Source organism: Halyomorpha halys, unplaced genomic scaffold, assembly GCF_000696795.3.
Source record: "Halyomorpha halys isolate HHAL.00 unplaced genomic scaffold, Hhal_1.1 Scaffold442.1, whole genome shotgun sequence".
Lineage (NCBI taxonomy): Eukaryota > Metazoa > Arthropoda > Insecta > Hemiptera > Pentatomidae > Halyomorpha > Halyomorpha halys.
This window is the reverse complement of record NW_027108469.1, coordinates 266,235-289,423: the sequence shown is the minus strand read 5'-3', so window position 1 is coordinate 289,423 and position 23,189 is coordinate 266,235.

Here is a 23,189-nt window from a genome sequence, read left to right as displayed (position 1 = left end):
TTCATATTATGTAAAGAACCTCTAAAAAGATCTTTTGTACCATTTTAAAGTGTTTTCCCCGAAGTTGCTATTTTGAAGATTTTTCCAAAATTTTTAAAACTTTATAAAAGATTGGATCATATCTTTCCAAATCATGGATAGCTGTGACAAATAGTTCTAATTCAGAACCAACTTGCAATTAGCTCCAGTTCTGATTATAGGGAGCTTAGAACGGTTACTATCCCTGAGCTCAGACTAGAGGTGAAGTAGGAAAAAAAGAAAAGTTACCGTACTAAGTCCTTAAGGGTAAATTATGAAAATACGGTCCGCCGGAACCGGCTAATAAAGTGAGGACGTAAACATTACCGCCGTAATTTGCGTAAATCCTTGGGCGGCTCTGGAAAACTTATTTTTCCAGAGAGTCCCCCTTCCAGCCATCCTTTAGAGGTACTCGAATTAGCTGGCTACAAAAGGGTCCGTAACTGGCTGGGGGATGACTTTTTAATTGATCTTCCGTCCCCACCTCCTTACCCCTGCGCTTCTTCCGCCAAAATGGTTTTCTTCATCTAGTTTTTTTTTTCCCTGAAGTGCAATCTCACAGCTAACTGAGAACGAATGATTTTTCTCATTGGCGGAGTTATTTAGCTCCCTGGGTATGGTATTGGCCCCTTTCTGTTCAATGGATATTAGAAAACTCCTTAATTTTAAATTATTCAGCAGAATAGTTTAAAACTGATTTTATATATATACTCGTATACGTAATCATATCCTTTTATTTATTTTTTTTGTTTTTTTGATAGACGGATAAAGTTTCTGTAAGTAAGAGCATGTATAGTAGGTAGTATTGTTCGATGATCACGGTAATTTTATGTTCATAATAAAAGAGTAGACTGTACAGATTAAAAATTAGAATTAAAATGATGTAATCAATGTGCAAAATTAAATTTAAATTCTATACCTTAGTAATAAAGGAGCGATATCCATATTTTTCGATTTGTGAAAAAATTTTTTCAGTTCATATTGGCTGCTTTTTTATTTTATTATGAATTTAACATTGACTCTTTTTAAAATTCTTGAACATGAAATCTAGTAAGATCAAGGACATTGTTCTTAATTTTATTTATTACTCTCACGTTTTCGAATTAACAAATTTCATCTCACAGAATTGGTATATTTGGACTTCTTACTAAGGTACGGAATCACATTATAACAGATGTTCAACAGTACAAATATGTACCTCGGAACCAAACTAAGGTAACTCAACTTCTAGAGCGCAAAGCCTGATCTATCACGGCCCAATCATAGTTAGAACCTACTTTTGTTACAACTTACGTTCTTACAACCCTTAGAAAATATAAAAATCTGTTTTAAGTTATGGCTTAACTTAGTATTTTATTAAGGGACGTGACGGCCGTGCGGTTTGGGGCGCAGGTCCCAGTGCGCTCGGTTCGGAACGTTGTGGGTTCGATTCCCTCCTGGGACAGTTAAACATTCATTTTTAATTGGTCCCGAAGAATGATTCTTGACAATCCCACCTTGGTTAGTATACGGCGGCAACCTAGGTAGCCCCCAGGGCTTGGCAAAAAGGACCCATAGGCCCACTTGCCGGACTTGTTCCCCGCACCAAATACCAGTACCAGTACCAGTAGTATTTTATTTGGACAAAAATAAGGCTTGATGTACAAAATCAAAACTAAGGCTCATAAAAAAAAGTTTCATTTGGCCAAACTAAACTTTTTTTTTTTTTCTGAAATTTAATGAATCATTTGTGATAATGAATAACTGTTAATTAATCAATGAGTATTCGTTTCTCAGTGTAGACTTATTTGATTAGTGATTGCTTATTATTTCAGTTTTCTCTCTTGATTTAGTATCAGATTTGCTCTATTATTTCTCTCTCATTTCTGCCAAGCTCTGATAGAACTAACTATACTCATATCAATCTGTTCACTAAATACTAACAGACAAGATTAGGAGAGGGTGACTTCGCTCTTGAAAATCTGTACCCTTCATTAAGGATTCAGTACATTGTAAAGAAGTACTGTTTAAGTTCGCTCTTAAGATACCAAAGTATATCCAACTTCAAATAACCAAGCGGGTAGATCTTCACTTGTTCAAAAATGGTGCATATGATCTATATGACTGAAACAATTTTTACTCTTGTTTCAATATTGTTAAAGAAGGTGATCCTTAAACAGTAATTCTCCTCTAAATTTATCCTTAATTAAGAAATTAATAAACTAACAATTCAGGACTACCAACTATTTTGCTATGTATTTATAAAACCAAAGTTTTTTAAAATGTTCTTTATAGGTGTTCGAAAGAAAATTTCCTTCTCTTCAAACATAAAAGAATACGGAAGTTGCAATAACTATTAACTATTAAACATAAAAAGCTGCCTTAAAATATTTTAATAAACATTTTTGTACTATAGGTATTTTACTTTTCCCTACAGTTATGGCATTTACTCCAACAAAACTGTTTATTTCCTTCATTATAACCTCCTATTAAATGTAAATAAAACCTATGTATAACTACTTATTATAATAAATTAAAAATAATGTTACGAACCTTTCATAGTTAATATAATCATTTTATAATAATCTAAAATCGTTAGATATCTTCAAAATATTTATTTCTATAATTACATTTAAATTGTATATTGTTGTTTATAAACGGAAAATAATTTATATTTGTAATTTATTGATATTCAATCCAAATCTTGATACGAACCCATAATATTCTCAATTGGTTCAAAGTGCCCTGTCACAAATATAAAGTAAATTACAAAATGATTTAATGCTAATTTAATATAAAATAGATTATAATGAAATACATAATCATTAAAGTAAAGTGCATCGATAACCTTCATGTTGTTTTTAATCATAAATTGAAGAGAGGGTTTGTTTGGTTTACTGTATATTAAATGAAACTGTTGTAGTGTAATGCCAGTTTTCTAGCATAAACATCAAGAAAATAATTCATTGTACTCTGGGCACTCACCTGATAAACTTTTATTTATTTTAAATTTTTTTGCTATCCAAAATACTTTAAAATATACCAAAGGCACGAAAAGGGCTTTACTGTATAGACTACTATTGGCAAACTCGAATTTTGGAAGTAAAATGACCTTTTTATAATTGCTTAAATGTCCGAGTGCCTTTAAATCTAAAAAATTTGTAACTTATTGTTATCATGAGAAAGAAGAAAACTATCCAATTTTACTAAAAAAATTGATATCGGACAAAGTAGGCCGTTTTAAATCGATCCAAGGAAATGTGTGTAAACTATATTCACTCTCTTCACTAGAGGAAAAAAAAAATTTTTTTTTCGTTTTAAGAAACTTTTAAATTCTCAGTGCTCCTTACTTTGTAACTGATAAATTCATACATAAAGACCTTAATGTTCCATATGTAACCCTACTAACCCGAACTAGATATCATTTTTTCCATTTTAAACTTCCTTTAACCTTGCTTCCTCTTCCATTCCTGACGATCCTCCGAGGCGCCTGAAAAGAATATAAAACAATACTTACACACTTTCGATATTGACATTTGAAGGGCTTGTTTTTGAACGGCCAGTGAGTTTAGTGTCACCAACTTGTCCAGTCTGCATGATTTTTTTAATCATTCTCTTCAAAGTTAACGAATTTAAATCACCATTCTGACCATTTTTGTGCACACTTTTTGCCGCCAGCTAATTGCATTTATTATGCAATGATGCATATTTATTACTTTTGAAAGGTTGTTGAACAATGAAAAAACGTTGTTGTATCATTTTTACTAACTCTGAACTATCAGCTGCCAAATGTTTTTTTAACAGGATTACCAATCCTTTACTGTAAGAATGGTGGCAAGTTCAAATCTTGTATTAATTTTTGAAAACACTTTGCCGTAGCAATGCCATGGCAGCGAATTATGATATCTTGAGTTTATTTATTTTCTTACCAGTTTTTTCTATTATCTTTGCAATACCTAAAAGACAAAACTGAAACGGCATGTGATTTCACTAATAAAAAATAAAATATGATCAATTGAAGTATAGTATATCAATGCAGTTGTGTATTGATTCCGAACGACATGTCTAAGTGAATCTAAATTTAAAATCAAAATATTCATATCTCAGTTGTTAATATTTTTAATATTAAGTTAGGATAATGAAAAGTAAAGTAAAACTGTCAAATTAATCAAGTTCATAATTAGTAAAAGGATAAAATGATGAGTGTGAATGTGACTAAAGATGATGTATGAAATAAATTTTTAAATTAAGACTTTAACTTTTCATTAGTCCTCGAAAGAATGGAAGAACTAGGAGCAAGAAAACGTTTCGCGATATTGTTTTATGTTTCAAATGAGTATAATAAACGGGTAATAAAAACGCAATTAACAAACGTTAAAAATGCTTCCTATCTATATGTGCATAACACAGAAACCTTCTTACAAATCTTAGTATTAGAAACTCACTCATTATATATTTAAAACAGTTACTATTTTTTTGCTTACTTCATATTAGTAAAAAATGTTTTACAAATTATTTTACCTTTAAATAAGCAAGATGAAAAACTGTTTTATTTATTCTCAGAACGGTTTCTTATTAACGAACACAAGATTCCTATTATTTGATAACAATTTATTAATTGCTGTTTAACATTTTTAACACGAAATACGCACGGTATTGCGTGATATACTTAAGCGTTATCGAACAATCTACTTCTATACATGCTTATTTACACGCAATATTAATAGGATGTGGAAATTTTGTTTTTTGCTTGTTGACACTTAACTGTTTGCTTATTAAACCGACTATAATGATACTTTCACGTGTATATAAAATAGGTTTATAAATAATAATAACATATTTTTTTTAAATTATTATAATTTTTATTTTCCATACGAAAATTTATTTAAGCGAAAGCGTACTGTAGTAAGGTAGTAAAAATAGTGCCAATATGTGGTTTATTATGTGCATAAATCTTATCAAAACTTCAGTATTCAAATTAACCTTAATATTCCATTTACTAACTGATCTTCCCAACGAAATTCTTATATACATTATGCGTTTTAAGAGTAACAACAAACACTGAGGCCATTAGTTATGTAAAACTCTTTTTAATTTTTAAAAAAATAATTGGGAAAATCATTATCTTAGAATCATTGTAGTTTAAGATCGTTCTTTTTAAAATGCCAAATTATGATTGATTTCATATTGAAATAGAAAATTCGGAAGAAATGCTTTATTTAACCAGAATACTGCCTGAATAAATTGGGTTGGAATACACAGCAAACCTAACAGCCCTATTGGATATATATACGCTAACATGATGTAATTAAGAATTAAATAATTAAATAAATTATTAACAATTAGGATTTTTTCCCCCTACGTTTACTCCTTTCCTCAATAATAATTTAAAAAAACAGATGTGGTCAAAAGAATTCAAATAATAATTTTTGACTCATAATAAATAGTTATTGCTAACCATTTTTAGCACCCGGACCATCTTCGTTTTTAATATATATGCCATTCATTGGTGGAACTCCAAGGTGCCGCGGCACACACTTTGGGAACTGCTCCTGTAGATAATAGATTAGGGTTTCAACAGCAACAAGTTTATTTTTTATTATTGGAAAGAAAATGCCCCCCTTTCATTGGGGTTCCCCCAAGGCTAGACGATATGTCACTTCTTTTCAATATTAATTACTTATTATTATCAATATTAAACAATGTCGTAATTTTAATTAATTTGAGTTAACCAGTTCATATAATGGTTTTAATATTGATCAAACTATTATGCAAAACATTTTATACGATTAACAAGAAATATCGTAGAAATAGCTATCAATGCTCAATATTGGTCGTCCATGAAAATTGATCAAAAGACTTCTAGATCTGGAAGAGGGCTGTGGGTGGTGATCATATGTTTTCTGTCTCCAGAATGTTGAAATCATGCTGCTAAAATAATGAGACAGGATGAAAGAGCAACATTCGCCAAAACAATGTCGGAATGAATGCCAAAAAGAAAAAAATGTCTCCCTAGTTAAATATTGGTTTAATGGCGTGAAAGAAGGAATAATAAACTCAAAAAGATTGAGATTCAAGGAAAAGAAAATGGGTTTCTATTTCTGGATGAAATGCGATTCAATAATGTAATAACGAATAGTCGTTTAGTTAAATAATTAAATATTAGCTTTACTCTGATAATAAATTTCTAATGACATGACCTGATTAAAATATCAAAAGACAACAATATCTGAATTAGGCAAAGAGGAAACAGAGAAAAGTAAAAAGATAAATGAAGAAGGGCCACAAAAGAAGACACTGAGGGACGCCCTCTTTTAATTATAGCAGGCCCTGGTCTAATGAGAGCTCCCTGATAAGCGACCCAGTAAAAAACTCAAACCGCCCGTTTTCTCATCTTTCCCCTGTATTACTAACTAGTTTCTTTTCTTCGCACGAATTTATGAAATATTCCTCAGGTACCAAAACTCTAGATAGGAGTATATATACATTCGTATTAATATTATTCTTTTTTTTTTTTTTTTAGTGGTTGATACCTAAAAATTATTTTTAAAATAATAACTTCTTAATTTATTGTTTAATTTTTTTGTTTTTATTTTACTGTTTATATATTTTGTTACAATCATATTTCGTTATTTTTAAGTTATACATTCATTGTTGTTATTACTAACTTAAACCACTAAAGCACCACCACGCTACCCTTTTTCCTCCATATGTTTTTCTTTTCGTCTTTAAAATAAGGTTTAAAATTTTACATCTTTCAGGAATCAGAGGAGCATCTATATTATTTCCTTATTTAACCATTTACCTGTATTTATCAATCTCCTTGATTTTGCATTGTCCCATACTGAAACCTTATTTATTTTAACTTTCTTTTAATTTTACCATGATTTTGTGATTTATGCATCTTATTTTATACAACTTTTTATGTTTACTCTTATGGTATTTTACATTGTTTGTATCCTGTTTACATCTAGTCCTGATAAAGTCCTGCACATGTTGGTTACTGATAAATAGTTTTTCTTCTATTTGGGCACATTACTCAATCGCTACCGAGACCATCTTCCTAAAATTATTTAAAAAGATATCTATGTTGCTAAATACATTGATATCATATATTTGCTTAGGTAAATTCATCATTATTTTTTTGTTCATATGGTAGTTGTAAGTGTTTGACAGCGGGACCGCGGGTACCCGGGGGGTAAGGCCCGTGGCTACTAACTCCAAGGTAAGAAAATTGCTTTCTGTTACACTGTAGGCGTGAGTCAACTCCTGTGGGTTCTTGGACCCCAGGAGGGCCCACTCAGCCTCTTACATTGGGTACCCTTAGTTGGGTAAAAATCTGGCGGTCGAGCGTGATTCTGAACAAATCACCTCCTTGTACAACCGTTGATCTAGAACAGTACTTCCTTACAAAGTACTAAACCCATGACCCTCCTTGTGTTGTAGAGGTACAGATTTAATTTAATTTAATTTTAAACATTTGACAGCGTTCAATGATAGCCCAATTTAACCAATTATCTAAACATTTTTATACTAGTAGTGGACCAGCTAAAATTTCCAATTTATTTTATAAACTTTGCCAAATTTATTTAAAAAATATTGGTGCCATTTAATAAAACAGAAATGTGAGATATTTCTTAATTATCGAATTTTTAATCATTTCTTTAATACTATATGAAATTTACAAAACCCATTTATTGTATGGGTCTCAATTCTGATATCTGACGTCAAGATTGTGAATTGTTATTTTCATCATTAATGATCATCAATTAATTGAGACGTGGAAATGCCATAGTCAAAAATAAAAAAAATTCTCTAGAAACCCAGAATGATTAAAAAATTCAGGGATATATTCCCTTCTGAAAGTCATGCTTAAGCTCTCCAAACGTATTAATTCCAAATAAGTTTACCTTCAAAGTTTGGATTGAGCCTCAGAAGGGAATGCTAGAATTATCACTATTTTAAGGTTTCCTGGTAAATTTCCAACTTCTTATTTGTTCCTTTTGCTTCTTCATGCCAAATGTTGATTATATCGAAATACCCATTAAGGGTGAATAAAAAACGGAATGTTTAACGCTGTATCATTAGACATAATTAACAAGTTAATAGAAAATAAACAGATATGCCGCTAAAACAAAAAGAAAGAAGTTTCTTTTGTTTTTAAACTCAACTCATATGTTCTTGTGTGCTTGCTTTTGTTAGTAAATGTATTTACATATATTCAATTGCATTATAGGTATCAAGCCATGCGTTCATCAGCACATAACTGTTCAAAATTAATCTGGAATTCCAGATATCGAATCAGGTGTTATGTTTATTAATGCTTCAGTACTGTTGGAATACACCTATTATCATCGCAGGTGCATTGTTTTAAAGCAATATGCATTGTTGAAACTTCTGCTTCCCTCAATATATGTATCCTTCCGCTACCGTTGTGTTCGTGATGTTTGCTATTGCATAAAACACATTGGTTTAGTTCCAACGCAATTTAAATTTATAATCTTTAAAATTTGATATACACTCTCCTTTGTGGCAGAGATGGGTCGATATTTCCTCTCTGTGAGGGCTAGTTGTAGAGTCCACAAAGGAATTGCATATCGTATATTTCATTTTAATGTCTTTGAATGCATTCTGAGTTAGCGTTGCGAAGATATTTATGACCCTTCTGTCATAATGACAACATCTTAATCAAATATCTATGTTATGCATTAATTTTAAAAAATGTTAAAATTTTTCTTATACTTTAACAAAGTTTTTAGACCTTAGAAATTGATGGTATCTTTATCCACACAAGCGAGCTTTGAAAATGTTTCTTGGCCTTATGTAATGTGCCTGCCAAAACCTTCCAACTCATTACTGATAACTATTTCCCCATTCCTCTATGTTTCCACCCTTGTTAAGACAAATTAACTTCCTATTGATACTCCTACCTTCAGGAGGGTCCTGGGTATTCTGGCGCACAGAATACACCGATTTTTTTCGTTGGCACAGTTTTTAATAAATCACGTTTATTGTTATTTAAAAAAATAATGGTTCATTTTTAATATCGAAATGCAGGAATAAATATAGATTCAAAAATGGATGGCGTTCTCATATGTGTATATATATATGGAATACCTCCAGGGTGGGGCAACATACATTTTGTTACGATCCGATGAAAACTTTTTGTGATAAGTAGCAGAACTGAGTAAATAATAGCAAATCACTCGCTATCAATACAATGTTTTATATAATGATATATTTCTAGAAATCTCATTGTTTTTATAATAAATAAATCATGCATTTACAATAGGCAATGGAGCATCCAATAGGCATTTTAAAGACATAGATAACAAAAAAAAACTTTCAAACGGTACAAAAGAACAACTAAAAATAAATAAATAAAAAGCTTCAAAAATGGCTAGCAAGGACGCCTAACCTAAACAAATAAACGAAATATTTTTACAAAATCGGCTTTTCGATCACGAACTAAAAAGAAGACTAAAATATTTAATATTCAAAAGTAATCATTTAGTCAAAAAGTATTATTTAAGTAAGGGTTCAAAATCAAACCTGAAAAATTCCAATTTTTTTTAGTTTTTAATGTCAGTGCTTTACTCCAGCGCAACTCATAAGTTGATTTAAGTTCTTCAGTTAAGTAAGAAAAATCTTGACTCATGTTAATTGAACTCAGAGGAAAAGAGTATAATACTTATCCTTGATTAAGATCTGGCACATCTTACTCCAAAAAATATCATTAATACTATATTGGTAAAAAAAAAAATAGGAAATATTAACTGGCCGTATGCTATTAGTGAAGGGAGATAGTCAAAAAGTAATGTAGATCTACTTATTATGAATCAAAGTTTCGCTCCATTTATCAGGAAATCTTGGCACTCGTCTAGCAAGTAAACAAAAAACTGAAATAAAATTCAAAGATTACTTACAGGTTTTTGGAAGATTTGTAAACAGTCATTTTGTTACTTTCGAGACAAGAGCTCAGATAAAACCCCGAAAATTAGAGCGAAACGTTGGTGCTTAATAAATATATATATATATATTTTTACTGTTTTGAGCTACTTTTCCACCTTCCTTCATTAAGAAAAAAAATGAAAATCGTATAATATTGTTTTATTATGACTTTTTTTCAGATTTAAGGGGTATCGGAACACAAGTAAGTTATATTTCTTAATAATATCTTTCTTTTGTATGTATCTTTTTTTCGGCTTTGAAATAGTTTTTTGGTTTAATTTCTTTTTTTTATATCACGTAGGCACCATTATAAAATTGAAAATTGTGGAAAATATTGAAAGTTTAAGCTAAACCATTTATGGTTGGTCGTTAAAGTAAAAAAAAAAAAAAAAGAGAATTTACGACCGGGACATTTACTGGTTCTGGTCAGGTGAAAAATGTTATAAAAGATGATTAAATAAAAACTGGAAAAGTCTCTCTGGCAGAGTTAAATTATTATTGGGACGTGCTTTCTATGCCGGATACCCTACAGATACCCTCGTTTTATGCTTCGTTTTTACAGTTTTATTTGTGTTCGCTGTCCTTGACATAAATATTGGAGTTCATTTATCTGGATTCCTCTTTAACATTACCAACATCCATGTGGCGTAAACTTTAATTTTAAATTTTATTATTGGTAGAAAAGTCTAGGAATCCAACTGATAGATTATTTTAAACACAATATAAACGGTTTAATATTCTCGAAATTATTTAGCCACATAATTTGTTATATGTTTCTCCTGAATGTGTAATATAGCTTGCATATCTTGCTTTCCATCTATTTTATGGTAAGTTAAGATTATTAAGTATTCTACATCATTTTGGAAAAGTTATTATTTTCATTTCCAGAAATAATTAAATATCACTTATAATCAGTGAATTAATAACAATTGTTTATTAGACAGTGCCAAATGAAAATCTTATATACAAGGTAGAGTAGGGTTGTAAATATATATAAAAAAAAAATCTAAACAATAATACTCAAACATATAGAAATAATGATTACATATATATTGGTAAAAGTATCAATATTTTGGGTGCTGATAGTTTTATTTTAAGTAAATATCGATAATTTTAATAGATTATATACTGGTATTTAAATAAAATGATTTCTAGAATGAAATGGTAGGTAATTCATCTTAAATTAAGCAAATAAGCACCTTGAACACAACAAGTAAGCAAACAGCCTATTTTAAATCAAAAAAATCAACATTTAATTCATTTGTTTGATGTTAACCAGACAATTGTTGATTTGGTTTTATTTGGTCGAATTTCCCTCCAAAAAATGTTTTCGAAATTTCATTTTTCAAATATGACTCAGATATGGCCGGAAGATACATCTAATCCGACACCTTTTTGAAGAAAAAAATCGATTAATGGGAATGACTGGTTCTGTGGATCATTTTCAGGTGATTTTGTGGTGTTATCGCCTGTGTCAAAGCAAGAAAATGAAAATCAGATGCTTTCACCGAAAACCGGCGGTTGATGGTGGGTTAACTTATTTTATCTTTTTATTCTACGTATCTTGTAACATAAGTCGTAAAATTATTAGAGGGGATTAATTAACAAATATCCTAATGATTGTAATAACTCAAAAAATTATATTGGTTATTATTTTTTTCTTTTTAATTACAAGGGGCTGTCATCCTTTTAATAACAAGGGACCTGATTCTGTTTCTTCCTTTTTTTTCATTTAATTTTATCCTAGCTTTTTCAAGTTAATATAAATAAAAGCCGACAATTCCTTTATGCTAAAGAGTATTTAGTTCTCTGTTCGATATGGCTGGAGGGAATGAACGCCTGAATAAGACTTCATCCGTCGAGACAAGAGAGGACATAAAGTTGCCCTGACGTTTCTCCAAGTACTCCGGCCACAGTTCCCGAGGGATCCGGACAGCTGTCGCACTGTTTACGGCGTCTGCCCAGCACCATGAGTTCCCAGTCTCGATTATGGGCCAACTTAAACTCTTCAGTTCTTCTTACGAATCCTCTTCAAGTAAATGCAATAACTTCTGTAAAGTAGTTGGTAATAACAAGAAGGAGGTCATAAGTTCGTTCATAAGAAAGGGTTTAAACTGGTTTAATAGCAATTTATTTATAAGTAGTCTGTAGTCTGTAGCAGTCGGCGCGATTTTACTCGTATATTAAAATACTAGCAGTATTTCCTCTGTTTCATCCGTTATACTTGTCGAATTCATAAACATGAAATTATTTTTAAAATAAAGGGACCACTTGCCATAAAAAAAAATTACTGTCAATGTGATAATATTTGAAATGTTCAGTCGTAAAACATGGTGCCTGGCAAAATGAAAATTTTAACAATCTTAAACTATTTTTTAATTACAATGTTTTATTTTATAAATATGAAAAATGAAATTCAAATCACCTCACTGTATTATGCAAAAGCGATTTGTACCATATCAATTATAGCCTTATGACAATCGGTATATATAATAAATGAAAACAACAACAAAAATAATTTTTCTTCCAACCATTAGTTACTTACCATAACTTAATTAACATATTTTTTTCAATAAAATATTTTCCTAAAGATTCTTTAAAAAATTTTTAATATTAGTTTGAAAAAAACCGGTGATGCGAAACCTTTTCATCTTTTATAGATCCGTTTTATTTATTTACTTATTCTTCTTCGTTTTAGTAAATAATATAGAAAACGAAATTGCAGCAAATAATGGCTACATAAACAAACCTAAATTTAATAATAATACTGGTAGTAGCAATTTTTCTTTTTTTTATTAATCTTGTAAGAAGTGAACGTGAACAACTTTTTTCTTTTTTGAATAACCCTAATTATAAAGTATACTTTACCCTTTTTCTTAAAAAAATATTTCTAAAGTCAAACTTATAAAGTTCGTTTAATAAAAATTGCTTCCATGTCCATGAAGTTGCATTAATTAATAGAAATACGAAATTTCCCAAGCTCAACCACTTGCAACCTGCACATCACTACGGTTTACTAAATGTGAACCACTATGATGGTAGTTCGGTTGTGGGTAGTTTTGCCTGTAAAATGAAATATGGGGCGACACACGTTTTTTTTTATTTCTTTTATATATTTTAACTGACAGTTAATTTTAACGTTTAAAGTTTCTGAAACTATATTTCAATTATTCATAATTGATTCAAGAAAGAAATTAAAAGAATTTTATTTTACTTTTAAATATGTAAAAGTCTCAAAGTTTGAAGCGTTTACACATTTTTTAACAATTGGAGAATTTTATATGGCAAAACGTAAAAAAAAAAAAAAATGGACTTGTCAGAGTACTGACTGCACGCTTCATTGAATAATACTTCATCAATATTTTTTCAACCGGTAACAAGTGGTGGAAAATTAGAAATGTGAATTTTATGAACTCTTTTGAGTTGGAATGCTTTAATTAATTTAAATGGAATGCTAAAATGTTTTCATCAAATTGGTTTTGGAAAAATAATTAAAGAACGTCTGATTCATTCGCTCTTGTTTCAATTGGCTTTAAAAGACTCTTTAGTTATTTATTATAATTTTTTCATATATATATCGTTGTCACCAGGAAACATTTCAGTGTTCCTCTCATTCAACCTCCTTTTTTTTTCTATTGAATTGAACAACAGGGAATTTCACATACGAAATTGAAATAATGGATTGCTCTGCTGTTATAGACATTTATTTGGGTACTGAATCCAAATTGGATATTAAAAAACAAATTACCATTAACTATCTGACAAATACGTAAAAATCATTAGAACACTCCCTTTTTTTTTCTTTATCTCCCAAACTATTCATTTAATCAAAGAGAATACTCTTTTCGAAATTAAAGGTTGAAAATGTGTGGTATACACTTTATCTTTAGATTTAGAAAATACGGCTGACGGGACGAGGGGTAATTTAAAAATTGAATAAATTTAAGTATCATGTAAAAAAAGACTTACCTGTACGTTTTTTCGATTATTAATCTTTTTTTTTAAACACACCAACTGAAAAAATTAAAGAGTATTACATTTCCATATGATTTTATGTAGATTCATTAATATGATTGTTCGTACTTGGAGGCGTATTTCATTATTACTAGGCACACTTAAATAGATTTAAGTGATCGTGTGTAAATTTATCCTCTTCACCATTTTCACTTGCTTGTGTTATCTAATTTACTCATTTTTACAAAAGTAATAGAAAGTAAAAAAAATTAAAAGGTTTGTTTTTAATTGATAGGGTGTGAAGGACACAAGATTTGGTTTTTTTTTTATTTATGTTGTTTTTATTTTTAAACAACTTTCACCATTATACAACCCCCACTCCAGCCCTCACTTTTACCGAGAGGGGTTGAGTGAGTCCAAGCCCATGACTTTAATATTTGTTTCTTCCTTAAGGTAAACGAACATGTTTTGCCTTCATAGAAAACAGTTTTTAATTCTTTAAAAAATCTCAGTAATATTTCAACTGGGATTTTCATTCTATTATCCGCTTTTAATCTTTAATTTTGAAGGAAAGAAAAAAAATATTTGATTCATTTTTATAGAAAATCGTGATCATTTATGCTAAGTACTTATTTGGTGATTTTTTCCTATACAGCATAAAATAATGTCGTTTGTATAGTCCTATAAAATTACCTGATATAAGGGTACGTAGCTCTTTGGTAAAGTTTCGCATAAGAACAGATTGGAGCTAAGAAATATGACTGAGGGTAATGAAGCTCCTTACTGAATAACGGTACACAATGAGATTCGCTTCATCGTGAAACATGCTACACTGCTAGTCCCAAACGACGGGAGTATCATGGACGGACTTATTTCCCCTTCGCCTCCGTTAGTAATTTGACCACGATCGCTGTCAGGAAATAAGGAGAAGGAGGAGGAAAATAAACTTTTACAGCACCCTCAGGATATAAGCTAACTCGCAGTAAACTTGGGACGCCAGGTATCATATCTCCCTCTTAATTTAATCCGGACAGGATGGGCCTTGTGGGATATCTCCGGGTAGCTTTGCCCAAATCTTTATGACCTCGCTGTATAAAAGTCACTCTCTTGATATCAACATTAATTTTCGAACCAATGGTTAGTTGTTTAACAAACAACGGATTTACAGACCTGCTTGGTAGGGAAAAATCGTTATTGAATGTTCTTCATTGCATTTATATTGTTTTTGTTGAACAAATGCAATGAAATTACCTTTATATGATCCTACGAAATCATATTTATTTTCCTCTCGTGTTTACCTGATATTACTTTAATCTATGTGCTTGATCAAACTTCATAATGCGAGAATAAAATCCTTCTGTTGTAGTTATTATAGGAAGGAGGGTGAACTGTTTAGCATCTGGCTTTTCTCACCATTATCCCCACCAAGATTCCTCGCTTTTAATCGATCAACTTCATTCTACAGACAAATTGTTTTTAAGTTATGTACTCACCAACCATCATTCTACATCCTTACTGATAGTAACAGAACATCTTTACACAATTAAAAAAGAAAAGGATCAGAATTTTATGTAGATCGTAAGTTATCTTGTGTTTAAATATGGAATTACTTTCCAGAACATGGAATTTAAATACTCCATAATATGAAACTTGATCACTTTTGCTAATCAGTTGATTATATTTTTGAAATTCTTTCCTTAATTTTTCATTACTTTTTGAACTAAAATTGCTGAATTAGATTTGTTGCTCTTTGATTCGAAAAAAAAAAAAATGAAATTATCTGCTTGTTTAGTTTCAATTCTTATTCTTCATAAGAATTTCATATTTATATATTTTATGCTGAATGTTTATTGAATATTTTGGAACATACTATAGCGGGGTAACTTTATTGATGTTTTCACTATTTATATTACAAATATTTGGCTCTATGTATTTGGAAAAGTTCTTTATGAAATTTTTGAATACTTTTATCTGTACAATCAAAGCGGTCTGCAGGTATATCAATAATAATGTGGTTACCTTCTGCACCATCCATTCTGTCCATTTATCAGTTACATTAATAAATAATTGATAATGAAATTTTTAGTAATTTTAATAGTAGCGTTAAATAAAAAATAAAAATATTAGAGGCCACAAATAAATAATAAATTGAAGATTTTTTTAGTATATTGAAATTTACAAATATATTAACTAGGATATAAATGCAACAAGGAAATGTAATGCCTATCAATGTATAATGGCGTCATTCAGACTTATGGAGAATGTAATACCAACTGATAGAACTTCAACAGCAATTATATATTAAAAGGTCTCAAATGTCGAAAATCTCGATCTCAAAATCGAAGGATTATAAACGAAGATCAAACATGTTGAGAAGGAGTGAGAATAGGAAGATAAAGAAGGAGCGGTAAAGGGAGGGTGAAAGAGGGAGGGAATTAGGGACGATTATCCCTACTATTATAATTAAAATATTAAAAAAAAAATATCTTTCTTTATTTCACTGCATTGCTTTAATAGCTAAACAACTAAAAAGTTTTTAATTAATTTATTTTGGATTTATTTCCATAGATTAAACAGTAGATTAGGATTATTTTGTAACAAGTATAATAACTTTGTGATGGCCTATTGGAAGACATCCGTATAGATAGTTGGCTCAATACACGGTTCTATCTTTCGAATACGTCTACTTCAAAATAAAAGTAATTAACGTACAAAAAACGTTGTGCCACTATCAAAACCATTTAGCGATATCTGTAAGTTTCCACATTTAATTTGAAAATATGAAAACATGGCCCCCGTACATTTATTCGCATATTCGACCAAATATATGGTCTTCCTCAAATTATGTAATATAATTGAAATTTAATACTTTAAATTCAGTTAAATAAAATAACATTCCATTACGATATTGAAAGTCATTTATGAAAAATATATAACGGATGGGATATTATATTATTTTTTTGGCTTGTTGTTCTTGCATACCATTTCTGAATGGTAAAAAAAAGTTTCTATTCGTCTATAAATATTAGAATTGAAAAAATTGAAAAATTGATTACTAAATTAATTTTGATTTTTTTTTAGATCATAAAATTCTTGATAAACTGACTGAAAAGGGACTTAATCAATTAGGTTTATTCTGAATAATAAACTGGTATTGCAATTTAAAAACAATTATGTCTTTATTAAAATAATTTGGAAACACCATTCTTTCTAATTAATAGAAATACAGTAATCAATAACATAAGACCCTACACAGAAGTAGAAACGCCACAGCTGACGGACTAACTCCGTAAGAGAACTGACGTCAGACGAATTGGGTCACTTACTCGCCTTCATCTCAGTGAATTCCACCTTCCTTGTGACAAATGCACTCAGGCTTTCATCCACTCGGTACTCTTGTTCTAGCCCACATCTGCCCACGGCTAAGCAGTAAAGCTATTCAAATTCATGGTGAGTGTTCAAGATCCGTCTTCATTAGGAGGGGCTCAAGTGTCTCTTCCAAACTACCAAAAGGCAATTTTGATGTAACTTGCGTCGCCTTTTCAATTTGTATAATTTTTTCTTATATTTCTCTTGATATTTATCTGGAGCCTTTGTTTATTCATTATCCTTAGTTAATAATTAATAATAAGAATGACAACTAATATTTCTACCGAACTTCCGTTTTCAAGAATCAAATTTATTATGTTATGATATGGGCGGAAATATTTTCTTATGCATATTTCTTAACTATGGTTCTTAATGTTAATTTTTGAGGAAATGGTTCAGTTCTCGGAGACAAATGTAATATTATCATGCTGCGGCCTGAAAATAATTTTTAAGTAGCTGAATGCTAATTGATCTTGACTATGGGAGCTAAAGATAATTAAAAAGAATATTTTCTAAAATTTAGGCCATTTTAGCATTAATCAAACTAAATGAAAAGCTGCAATTCAAAATTTGAAAGCTTCAATTTATTTATTTAAATTTTGTGTTAAAAAGTCAACAACATTTAATGGAGAATCTTACTATAATATCATTCTGTTCATAGATTCTTGAAAAACGTATATACAACACATCCTGTCGCAGTACTTATATTTCAAATATGCTACAAGTTAAATTAGACTGACCACACAGTTTTGTTCATCTGGATACATGGTTATAAGGACATAGCTGACCAAGCGGCAAAAGCTGCATCGTTGAACCTGCCATTCTACAACGACCTTTATTCTCTTATGAAAATGCAAATATCAAATAAATTGCAGCCAACATGGAACAACATAACAGAAAACAAATTAAGAGTACTGTACATTCATGGAAGACATCAACCCAAAGCTGCAGACGACACGAAGTAAAACTGACCAGACTACGAATTGACTAATCTAAGAATCCACTTGACTAATCCAAGAATACTTACTGTGGAGGAACATCCCAAAGTGGGCACTACCGCCCCTAGTGGACACTGCAGTGATTCAAGGGGGGGTGGTGATGGCCACAGGTGCATTTGGGGAGCGATGAATAACTATAAGTTGTCACGGTCAACAATATTACTGCTGACGAAAATAGAGCCTAGGATTATTAAATTGGTAACAGCACCCAGGTTCATCTACTGTTTAACTTTTTTTTGTATTTAAGAGTTCAATAAATAGTTTCATAATTTCAAAGTTTAATTTTACTAATTTATACCTTTCTTTACTACATCTTTCGAAAAAGGTAGAAACATTACTACATATACATTTCCTATTAATTGTTATTAAAATTGAACAAAAAATGAATTTCCAGGGGGCGCTAAGTAATATTTTTCCTGGAAAGGAGGTGGTATGACAAAAAAGTTTTGGAACCACTGACCTACATGTAGACAGTGTAACGTACTACTAACTGTTAAACACAGACTGCATGAATTTGATAGACACAGGATTACCATATCATTTGGAAACTTTATTAAACAATAGTAGACCTCACATTCTGGAGGGCTATTATCATTTGACCTTAAGAAAACAAATATGTACGAATTCATATTAATAATTAGATTTTTTTACATCTTAATCACATCAATTAATATCACATACCATTATCGAGTACAGATTTTTCTTTTATGTTTAATTTAATTTTATTTATTTATCTTTCTTAATATTAACTATTGCTATAAAATCATTTTGTATATTGTAGTATAGATATGATGATATCAGGAGTATTCCCGAGAGGTCAGTCAATATTCATAGGCAAACATCGCCTTCACTGTGGATTGACTTATATTTAAAGAAAGGTTGTTTATATCAGATTTTAATCCAGAACTATTGAGGTGTAATGAAGTATGAAAATCCTTAAAATTTTTTTTTCTGTAGTATCTGTATTGGGAGAGATATGAGATTTTAGGTCCAACTATATTACTAGACCAAATTTCAGGTTCGGATGAAAAAAATAGTACTAATAGGTAGTTGATAGATAGCATTAGAGTACTTAAAAAATATTTTCTCTTATTGCTCTTTATGATATAGTTGCCACCCTTTACTTTGATGGAGTAGAACGGAATTCAGCCATTGTTTTCTAATGACCTGACCCCTTATTGGAGATTATACTTTCTTTGATGGGAGATAATGTAGGATGTTCCCCAGCCCCCGGCATCTAGAGAGCTCGCCTAGGGAGGTTGCATTCCGAATGTAAATTTTCCTCTTTGAGATTGGTGGATGAAAGAGAGCCTTGTTAGAGGGTTCCCTTTGTCGTAGCGATTCACACTTATATTCAAATATACCCTATCCCTTGGGTAATCCTTCCTGTTTGAAGTTCTCCAGCGGTTTGGGGTGTGTGAAATCCTGCTTCTATTTCACTATTTTATTATTAATCAGTTATTTGTTATATGTTTTCATTTATAGATGGTTATACGATAAATATTTTTAAAAAATAAACAAAAAAATTGTAGTATTTAAACTATCGATTGACTTGAAATTTCAGCATTTTTTAAAATTCTTTAATTCACCTGTGTTGCAATATTAACTATACAACTTTTCCTTTGATTGAAATATTTCTTTTGTATATATTACTTTCAATATCAGTCTTATAAACTTAATAGCCCTTCTATGAACATTTCCTTTTTTTCTTCAAATATATAAATTTTATTGTTGATCTGTGATTCTGTGATGTTTGAGGTAAAAAACCGATTATGTAGCTACATTTTTTTGTATGCTGGAACTTAAATAACTATTTTGATTTTTTGAATATCTGGGAAGGTCCAGAAGGAATAAAATCTCATTGTTAATACAGGAACTACGATTATAATACCTCTTGTAGCAATTGTTATATATATAAAAAAAGTATTTTTGTAATAAATAATTCAAACACTATCCAATTATAGTCTCAAAACTTTTTATTTCTTTTATACGTCCAACGTTTCGGCAAATCCGGCCATCTTCAGGGACAATCTACTCAATACCACTTTGAAAACATATAATTTAAACCACTCTAAAAACTTCATTCAGGCTATTCTGTCCAGGTCAAAACATTAATATCTAATTAGTCAATTATCCATTAAAACACAGTCAAAATTATTTATCTGCAAACACTATTAATAAACGTTTTTAAAAAAAAATGTTTTCAAAGTGGTATTGAGTAGATTGTCCCTGAAGATGGCCGGATTGGCCGAAACGTTGGACCTATAAAATAAATAAAAAGTTTTGAGACTATAATTAGATAGTGTTTGAATTATTTATTAAAAAATTACCAGTCTCAAGAAAATATTAAGATTATAAATAAAAAAAGTATTTTTTCTTACGTTTTTTTGTTTTATGTTCCTTTACCTTATCCCTTCTTGTTTACGTCTCGTTTCTAATTCTTCCTGCATTCAACTTTTATCTCAGCTTTTTTTGTTTTTGTAAAACCCTTGAAAACTTCACGACCCTTATAATGAGATTTATATACTTAATATGAATGAGATCGACATACTTAAATTTCGCATTTAGAGTATACTCAGAACAAGACGGTCCATTTATGTCTAAATCGTCTGACTTTACTTTTGATAGATGAATTTGAGTTGAGGTCCTTCGTGTAAGCGCAGGGATCGAGTTTATAATAATTACCACAAGCAAATATATGACCAGAGAAAAAAAGTTGTATTGTAGGGCAACTTACAAGTAAGCGGGGGGAAGAAATCGGTGCAATACCGTTTGGTATAAGAAATAATATATTTTATGAGCTTTTCTGTAGTGCTCAGTATGCTAATAATTTTTTCATATCCCTATTAGCTTTCGATTAATATTTTAAAGTAAGAAATATATTTTGTAATATTAATGAACCTCATTTATGAAATTGATCAACCATAAGAACTACTAATTTCAGAATAAGGACAAAATTCACAGTTTTGTATTATTTAGAATTCACCTCATCGCCTAGAACTGCTAGGTTTTCCTGGAAGAAATACTTTATGTTTTTCTGAAGTTACAGTTCAAATGTAATAGATCTGTTCCTTGAGGATCATTACCCAGTGCACGTAGGGGTAGAGCCGTCTGTCAGTGAAGTCGATATTCTGCAGGTCGAAATAACACCTCATACCTTTACTGTATGGTCCTATGAGATCATATTTCCTTTACCGTTAAAATTTCGCTCTGCATTTTCACTCATAATATTTTTATTAATAATAATTCCATTATTTTAAATAATAATAAGTAATACACATATAGAATGTTTATTTTTGGAGTATACTTAGTTTCCGACCTATGAAAAAACTGCTATTTTACAATATTGTTGTTTTTCGTCGTGAATACCGAAGCTAACTAGATCGAATATCTGATATTCGGATTCAACATTCAAAAAAACGAATTCTATCATTTTTTTCCCTACAAACTGTCAATATTTAATCTGAATATTTTTTTTTTACTCTGAATGTAATGGAAAGGAAAGAAAGATGAAATACTATCCTAAAAAGAGAAAAATAAATGATTGTAAATGCTTTATATGCAGATTTTTTCTTGTAACTCGTAATATAAGCAATTTGTAAGGTTTATTTTCTAAAAACTTAAAACAAACAAAATTACTAATAATATCCGTATATTTATTTTTCTGGATAAACCAACAGTCGCTAGAACATGCTCAAGAAAGGCCACTTTATAGTTATATGTTAAAAAAAAAAAACCCTGCCTATTTTTCAATTTGACTTAGGCTCTTCAAAGAATATTCGATGTCTTGTATGGTTTGTAGTCCGCGGTCTCTCTACTAGAAAACAAAATATAACTTGTAAATGTAGGAATTTTTTTTTACTTTAATATGTTACATTATCTGTTCGGGGGACCCAGCATCGTGGCTTTGGTCAAAAGAGCAAGAATAAGATGGTTAGGACACGTTGAGAGGATACCCAAAAAAGATGGTTTATGGCTGGACGATGTTAAGGCGGATTTGAGGCTTTTGAATGTTGACTGATGGAAAGTGAAAGCCCGTGTGGATTGATTGGCTGTGATGGAGGAGGCCCAGGTTCTTGCAAGACCATAGTGCCATAATAATAATAATTAATATGTTACATAAAGTGATTATAGGAATATAGTCTAAGTGCCGGTCAATAAAGATTCAAAATTGTAAAGATTAAGTATTAATAACGACTGTTTTGTCCTACTTAATGAAAGGGCGTGATTAGGGCTAAATGAGGACAAGTCATTCATTCAACTAATAATTGTACAATAAAGTGTTTATCTTCGCAGAATTATTTTTTAAGTTATTATTAAAAAACTGAAAAAACCCGTTATAATTGACAATAAAAATATGTGAATTTTCACTTATAGTAAAGTATAACTTTTTTTAGGGTGGTTATTCATCTTACTTTTTTTCCATTTGATTAAGCGTAAAAAAATACTTAAAAAACAAGCGTAACTTGAACAAAAACTAATATTTCATTATCCAATATTTCATCCCATATTGTATGGGGAGCTCATTGGTAAGTTACTGTGACACAAACTCAAAAGATACGTGTCCGAATCCGGCTGTAGCAGATAATTATTTTCTGTTTAACTTTAGACCTGGGTTCGTCTGCCCTCCGTGGTCTTCCCAGCCTCATAAAGTGGGTACTCTTAATTGGGTGGTCCATTCGAGATTCTGACCAAATCACCTCCTTCACAACCGTTGGTTTGTAACAGTACTTGCTTACAAAGTACTGCACCTCTAACCCTTCATCAGTTGTAACAGGACAGATTTTATTTCCCTAAGTTTTTTATTTGATTTATCCCCTCCCACACCACTTTGAGCTGTGAACCAATTAGGTTCACCGCTAAAGACATAAATTTAATGATCGTTTTTTTATTAGTTAAAAGATAATATTTTCGATTCAA